Source organism: Amblyomma maculatum, chromosome 1, assembly GCF_055883805.1.
Source record: "Amblyomma maculatum isolate TAMU_Amacu chromosome 1, ASM5588380v1, whole genome shotgun sequence".
In the NCBI taxonomy this organism is placed as follows: Eukaryota; Metazoa; Arthropoda; class Arachnida; order Ixodida; family Ixodidae; genus Amblyomma; species Amblyomma maculatum.
Genome location: NC_139344.1, coordinates 404623299 through 404631291, shown reverse-complemented (window position 1 = coordinate 404631291; position 7993 = coordinate 404623299).

The following is a 7993-nucleotide window of genomic DNA, read 5'->3' as shown; positions in this document are numbered from 1 at the left end:
ATAACTACAGATTTGCTGAAGGACGGGGGGGATATCGTGCTAGAAAAACTGGCCACCCTGTATACGCAGTGCCTGGTGTCATCGACGGTACCGGAAGCATAGAAGAATGCAAACATTATCCTCATTCACAAGAAAGGGGACTCTAAGGACCTTAAAAATTACAGACCAATCAGCTTACTGTCTGTTACGTATAAGGTATTTACTAAGGTAATCGCTAATAGAATCAGGACAACCTTAGACTGCAATCAAGCAAAGGATCAAGCAGGGTTTCGGAAACGGTACTCTACTATCGATCATATTCATACCATCAATCAGGTGATAGAAAAATGCGCGGAATATAACCAGCCCTTATACATAGCATTCATTGATTACGAAAAAGCATTTGACTGAGTTGAAACCTCGGCGGTGATGCAGGCATTGCGAAATCAGGGGGTAGACGAGCCGTACGTGAAAGTGCTGGAAGATATATATAGTGGCTGCACAGCAACCATAGTTCTGCATAAAGAAAGTAACAAAATTCCCATAAAGAAAGGTGTTAGGCAAGTAGACACAATCTCCCCAGCACTATTCACAGCTTGTTTAGAGGAAGTATTCAGAGACTTGGAATGGGAGCAGTTAGGGATAAGGCTAGATGGAGAATACCTCAGTAATCTGCGATTTGCTGATGACATTTCCTTGCTAAGCAACTCGGGAGATGAACTGCAAATAATGATTGATGACCTAGACAGGAAAAGTAGAAAGGTAGGCTTGAAAATCAATATGCAGAAGACTAAGGTAATGTTCAGCCTCGGGAAGGAACAGGAGTTTACATTAGGTAGCGAAATACTGGAAGTAGCAGGCGAATTTATCTACTTAGGACAGGTAGTAACCGCAGATCCGGACCATGAAAAGGAAATAACAAGAAGAATAAGATTGGGATGGAGCGCATTTGGCAAGCACTCGCAGATTATGACTAGCAGCTTACCGGTATCGCTCAAGAGGAAAGTATACAACAGTTGCATCTTGCCTGTACTCACATATGGGGCTGAAACGTGGAGGCTAACCAAGAGAGTTCTACTTAAGTTGAGGACAACCCAGAGGCTATGGAACGAAAAATGGTAGGGGTAACATTAAGAGATAGAAAGCGTGCAGAGTGGGTCAGAGAAATAACTCAAGTTAACGACATTCTAGTGGAAATTAAGAAGAAGAAATGGACATGGGCAGGACATGTAGTGCGAATAGAGGATAACCGATGGTCGCTGAGGGTAACAAACTGGATTCCAAGGGAAGGAAAGCGTAGCAGGGGGCGGCAGAAAGTTAGGTGGGCGGATGAGATTAAGATGTTCGCAGGGGTCAAGTGGATGCAGCCAGCACAGAACCGGGTTAAGTGGAGAGATATGGGAGAGGCCTTCGCCCTGCAGTGGGTATAATCAGGCTGCTGATGATGAAGGCCAAAAGCATGGCGACAGTTTAGGCCCAACATCGTTGCGTGGTATGGTACAGTATCACGGTTTTCATTCGTCCAAGTGCTAAGGAGGGTAGGCTGTGGAACATTCAGGCAGGGTAACGTTCATTATTGAAGTTGGTTCGTACCACAATATAAGAGATTTTCTTCTCCATCTAAGTACAGCCTTGTTTCCCATGGTTGACCCTGCTACTTTGTGATAACGCACGAATGCAAAAGAAATTGAATTAGCGCATAGGCTCAGCCTTTCCTTGGTCGTAACCGCTTATTCTGTGGGTTTAGTCTATGTTACTACAGATGCTAGATGCTTTAAACAGAGATAATGCAGTTATGTTTAGAACGGCGGCACAATTTTCCGTGCTGATATAAGCTAAAAAAGCTTGCTGACAGTCACATACATCACCCGGTTTCCAGAGCGTAATCTGTTGCACTAGACGTGCAACTTCGGATTCGCATCCTTTTGTCTCTTTGACCTTAACATTTGACCACAAAACAACTCTGCACGCTTACTGCATGGTCACGGGCTTGCAAACAGTGAGACAGCAGATTAGTATTTAGTGTCTCGAAAGCGAACATAATGTTGCAAAAAAATTGAGGAAAACCTAGGGGCGTTACATTCGCCATCGCGAAAAGTCTTAAAGCGAAGCTTGAGCACTGCTCTACTCCACATCGTCAAGCCTTGTACAACCTTGCAAAACCAAGCCAAACCATTCATAATAGACCTGTCTGTCGTATAACTAGGTGTAAGCCGTACTTAAACACCCATGATTTCTGCACTGATTTGAAGCAAGTTGAGGTGATATGGCGGAAGCTCGTTTGCAAAGTAATTTTCAGCGTTAACGTATGGTTCACATGAAGCGTCTACCCCTCAGGAATCGAGCTGACTGCGGCTCAGGCAAAGGTCGATCTTATCTGGATTTGTCGCACATATACGCGCCCCGCGGATACTAGCATAAGCGTATCTCAAAACCCAAATTTCAAATGTTCTGTGGCATTTTCTAGTTATAAACAAACATTTTTGTTCACATGCCATAGGAGGTTTGGCGTTGGACGAAGACAATGTATACAGTGCAAATAAGTGCGGTATGAATTCAAATACGAGCCACGTCTCTACTGGGCTAAATGAAACCTTCAATGATGAAGATGGTAATGATACATGAAAAACGTATTATACAGCAAAAACCCCGCGGATCCCAGTAAGAAAGTAGACCATAAGCAGGCACACCCCGTTGAGACGTAGGGAGGGTCTTCCTAGTGTATATAGGGCTATTTCGTCACGCTAAAAGACAACCGAGCCTCTTTATTACGTAGCTGGAAACACTACTGACTGCATACTCACGCGTCGCAGTAGATCGTCACTGGCTTCCGAAGCCATCAGGAAATCGCGGAGGGTGGGTAATCCAAGAACCACAGGTCTTGGAGGTAGCGCTATATGGAAGGAATGAGTAAGAAGATGAATGCAAGGAATTTTTTCTTTATCGGAATTGTAGACACCACGAGGATGTATAGACCAATAATTTTACCCCTTTTAAACGCAGTGATCTGAGTGTCGTTCCTCATCTAGCCAAGGATATTAATATCTCTTGACTATGACAAGTGGCCCATAATTGTATGCTCTGGCTACACCTACTACAGTATATCTTCTCAATGAAAGAGTCCGCGAGGGATAAAGCTGGCCTACTCTTACAGAGAGCAGTGCGTTTAACACGTGCATTCTCGGTCATATATTACAGCTCGATGTCGCTAGCACATTCGCAGCAGGGCCTGATAAAGTGGCGATGTCTTTCCAGACGTGCAGTTTATCCCTGACAGAAATGAAGTCGTGGTTGTCAAACTCGCGTTTCCTGGTTAAAAAAACTAACGCTCGTGGAGTAGGCAAGAGAGAAAAGGTGGCATATAGTGCTCGTCCTGGAAGTGTTCACTGAATGAACAAGGCCGAATTTACGGTGGTGCCCACTCGACATTTATAGTGCATATTTCCAAATAATTCATTTCTGTGCAGTGATTACATATATAATCGCAAGTGCCTTTGCTGTCGAAACAGTTTCGGAGAAAATATGGATAAGCTTCGTTTGCTGGTTTGCGACTGTTCAATACCTCGAAGCGATGTGGGCTAGAAGTAAGACCGTAACGGGCAGCTCCTGATGACGTTTCATATTTGCACTTGTCGTTCGATTAAATCACTGGGGATCGCGTTCGTTAAATAATGGGCAATAAGGGTCCACCTATTTAGTAGAGGACACTGCTAGTGTGCCGTGCGAAGGGGTCTATCAATGGGATAGGGTGGCCGTGCCGCCGATGCCTTCGAAATTTGACTGCCAGGGGCACTGTTTGTCGTAAAGGTGTCGTCGGCGGTACCTTCCAGTGCGTAGCCTCAGAACGTTAACCACAACTATGACGATGCTAAAGATAAAGCATCAATAAATGGAGAAAACTGGCTACATGGCGCTATGTGTAAGAGCGGCTACATTACGAACACGGAAGAGGTGTAGTTTTATGTTGGGTGCGCGCCGTCGGACCCTGCACGACTTCTCGAATGAGAGACAGGCTGCAAGTGGGCTCCAAAATATCTTGTCAGTTTAGAGCACTGATTTTTGTGAATGTGGGCACTTCGTGATTTAAATTATTCAGGATTTGGGTTACAGACATTCGCCATAAATGGTTCACTGGCTTTTCTCAGTTTCATTGTGGAACGATAGTTTGTTACATTTATTAAACAATTATTAGTTCAGTGCCATATACTTATTTTTCAAACACTTTGAGCAGTGGCTTAAAACGTGGTTTCTTCATTTAACATGTCGTGTTAGACCCTATAGGATGAAAATTTAATTAGTACATTTTGTGTTATATGGTGATATTTTCTTTCGGCTTTTGCCTTTTTTTCCTTACAAAATTGCAAAATCACCTAGACGCTGACACGCTGTGGCGACAACTACAATTACTATAATATACTACGACGCCACAGGCATATCGGCCGAATGAGTTTATCCTCCAGTGAAGAAAAATGCAGTGGTTGGTATAAGTTACTCGCCGCGGTAACAACATGCGGCGAAGTGTAGAGCATTGACATCCCCCCCCCCCCCCCCCCCCCCCCCGCACGAAGAGGTGCGCATGTTCACTTCGTGCACGCAAAAATTTCTGCCGATACGTCTGCCCGCGCACACGAGCATTCTCATCCGCGCCATGTTTGAGGCTCCAGGGGTTACAAGAATTCGGACCAAAGTGATGCGTGGCATACAGGATATAAAAGCAGTTTGTTCTCACCTTGTGTGCACCGGCCGACCATAGATGACGCCAAATCCTCTCTCCGGATCATCCACCGATGAGATACCGCGGGAACTCGATAGGGGGCACCTTTGGCTTCGAAGGAGGACGCCGAGACTGGACTGTAGAAGGGGGACATGGTTAATGAGAAGGTTGTTGCGTAACAACACATCTAGGGATGCCTCAAAGGCGTAATGTATCAAGAAGGGGAAAAGAACGCGTTATATTCACTTGGTATTAAACCTGAAAGCCAGAATATGTTAGGTGCAGAAACGATAACCTCTGATATTTTAGGCTTGAGTAACAATAGCAGGGTGGATATCAAGAGAACAAATGAAACTCATGGGTGACCTAATCCAAACAGAGGAGATGCCGAGAATTCGTCCTTTCTAATCCTCCTATATTCTAAACTTTCGTTACATCTTTTTGCCCTATGCCAGAATTATTTAACATCAGTCTTCCCTTACGTGTCGGCCTTTAGTTTATCACAGGTCTGGAATTGTTCCAAACCTTCCACTATATCAAATTGTAGTTTTTCTTTTGAATGTCATGTCGTCACAGGTAAGGCACTTCTTTCTGCACAAGTGGATCATACATATCATGGCGGGCGTTGTGGAAAGGACAGTAGGCAGTTAAATCGCTTTTTTTATTTTTTGGGGGGAGCGGAATATCACAGAATAGAATCAAAGCTTTCACAATTATAGGCTAGCCTCGTTTCTTAACTAATTGCCGCTACTGTTCGAAATATCTAAAGTAGAATTATGCGCGAGCGGCAAACCTACAGCGCTTCCAGAAGCGAGAATCGGCGGGACTTCTTTGCCTCCCTGTACGCCTGGGTAAAGCGTTTAAACCCATGAGCAGGAAGCAGCCTTCAGCTTCCTGGGCGTCCGCTACGGCACCTTTTCTCTCTTTGCGTCTGGAGACGCGGTTTCAACTTTTCAAGGCCGCAGGAATGAAAGCTGGTGGTCTAAAATATGAGAGATGGGTGTGTGCGTCGCCACATAAAGTCACCTTTGGTACCGAAATTTGCGTGCATCGGTTTGAGGAGCGCGGTTCTGAATGTGTAAGAGGGATTGGCACCATATGGCACGCAGAAATATTTTGCGAAATAAATTGATATCTACAAGTAGCACAGACAACCTATGTTCCTCAAAACTATGATGGGGTGCCACAATTAATGGTTGCCAAATGTTACCAAATGAATCGTTGTTTCATTATGTACACACTGATATTGGAACTGAAGACCTGGGAATAACTTCTGTAAACCTCAAACTAACGCTTTTGACGGAAGCGAAACGAAGAGGCGTCCGTGTGCTGTGCGACGTCAGCGCACGTTGTTGCTGTGGCTGTAGGAAGAAGGAAACAAAAATGCACGGGCCTGCTACTGGCTCTGTAGCTGAGCCACCTCCGCTGTCTGATTGATTGATTTATAGGAAGGGAATAATATTAGTTGGTTCACAGGAAGAGAAAGGCGCAGTATCTGTCGCACTTGTTTCTGTGAACACCTGAACAGCGCCGTAAGGGTAGGGAGGAAGGTGGGAGTGAAAGTGGAAAGCGAGAAAGAGGAGCCGTAGTGGAGGGCTACGGAGTAATTTCGACCACCTGCTGGGATCTTTAACGTGCGCTGACAGCCCTCTACTTCGGCGTCCCTCCGATCCTGTTGTTGTGGCTGAAGGAAGAAGGAAAAGAAAAAGCGTGAGCCTGCTACTGGCTCAGTAGCTGAGCCACCTCCGCTGCCTCGTGCAGACAGAATAGAGAAAGTAGAGAAGAAAGAAAATGAAGAGGGAGAGAAATACGCGCGCCGCAACAGCCGTCGTCCACCACCTAAGCAGTAGCGGGTGCAATGACGGCCTACAACAGGTAAAAATTTGGTGGCTGGCTAGGCCCCGCCGCAAGCGGCGTTGACCTACCGCCCAGCCCCGCAGGGCCAGGAGCAGCCACCCTTCATCCCCCATCCCCGTCAGTGCACGTTAAAGCTCCCCAGGTGGTCGAAATTACTCCGTAGCCCTCCCACTAGGGCTCTTTCTCTCTATCCACTTTCCCTTTGGAAAGAGTCTTTCCCTTCCTGTGACCTAATTATTATTTTTCATATATTATTATTTTTATTTTATTATCATTAAGCTAAAGCTCTTAATCGTATGCCTGCAACGATTGAGCCTTTTTGTAGCGAAAGCTATACTGAATAATAATAAACAACTGGTTCTCATGCAAGGAAAGGCGCAGTATCTGTCACACTTTTTCTGTGGACACCCGACCCGCGCCGTAAGGGAAGGGAGGAAGGTGGGAGTGAAAGCGGAGAGAGAGAAAGGGGTGCCATAGTGGTGGGCTCCGGAGTTATTTCGACCACCTGGGGATCTTTAACGTGCACTGTCATAGCAAAGCACAAGGCCACCACTTCGTTTCGCCTTCACTGAAACGCAGCCGCGGGCCGTCGGAATAGAACCCGGGTACTCCAGCACAGTAGTCGGGCCGCTTACCACTGCACCATCGTGGCGGGGCCTACATTGGCTATGAACGAGGAGTTTTGTGAGGCGACAGCACTGAGCCGTTGCCTAGCAGCTGCCATGTGGCAGTCAGGAAGCAACCAGAGAAAGATGTTTCGTCTTTAATGCAACAACAAAATAGCTAGACATAATGAGCAACGCATCTTAATTCTCCTTCTCTATCGTGAGGATGATAGTAGTGACGACAGGCTAGTCAGCGGCGTATTTCGGGCAAGTTGTACCAAGCATTGGACAGGATTGGATTGTACTAGATTAGATATGACTTGATTGTATTGGATTTTACTGGACTGGTTTGGATTGTACAGGTTTGGATTGAATTGGACAGGGTTGGTTTAATTGTATTTCACTGGAATGAACTGAACTTGACTGGACTGCATTTGATTAGACTGGATTGCTTTGGATTGCATTAGATTAAACAGGACTGGATTGAATTACGCTGGATGAACTGCATGGCGTTTTACATTGGATTGGAGAGGAGTAGGCAGCCCAGCACCAGGCAGACATGCTTTTGCTACGTATATCCTCGCCTATCTTACTTAGCTAAGCCATGGCCATTTTTTTTTCTAGTGCTCGCTGCATGTGCACTAAACACACCAAAGTCACTCAGACCTCGCTTTGTCGGCTAGTCGGTGCCATGCAGGCGGCATCGCTACGCCTGGTGCATCGTTAGCGGCATTGCCACGACGTTGATCTAGGTGCTTCGACTTTGCCCGCAAAGTATTAAGAATGTTTCACGGTCTCAAAAGATATCTCTTAAGGTGAACGGCAAAAGCCTACTGAT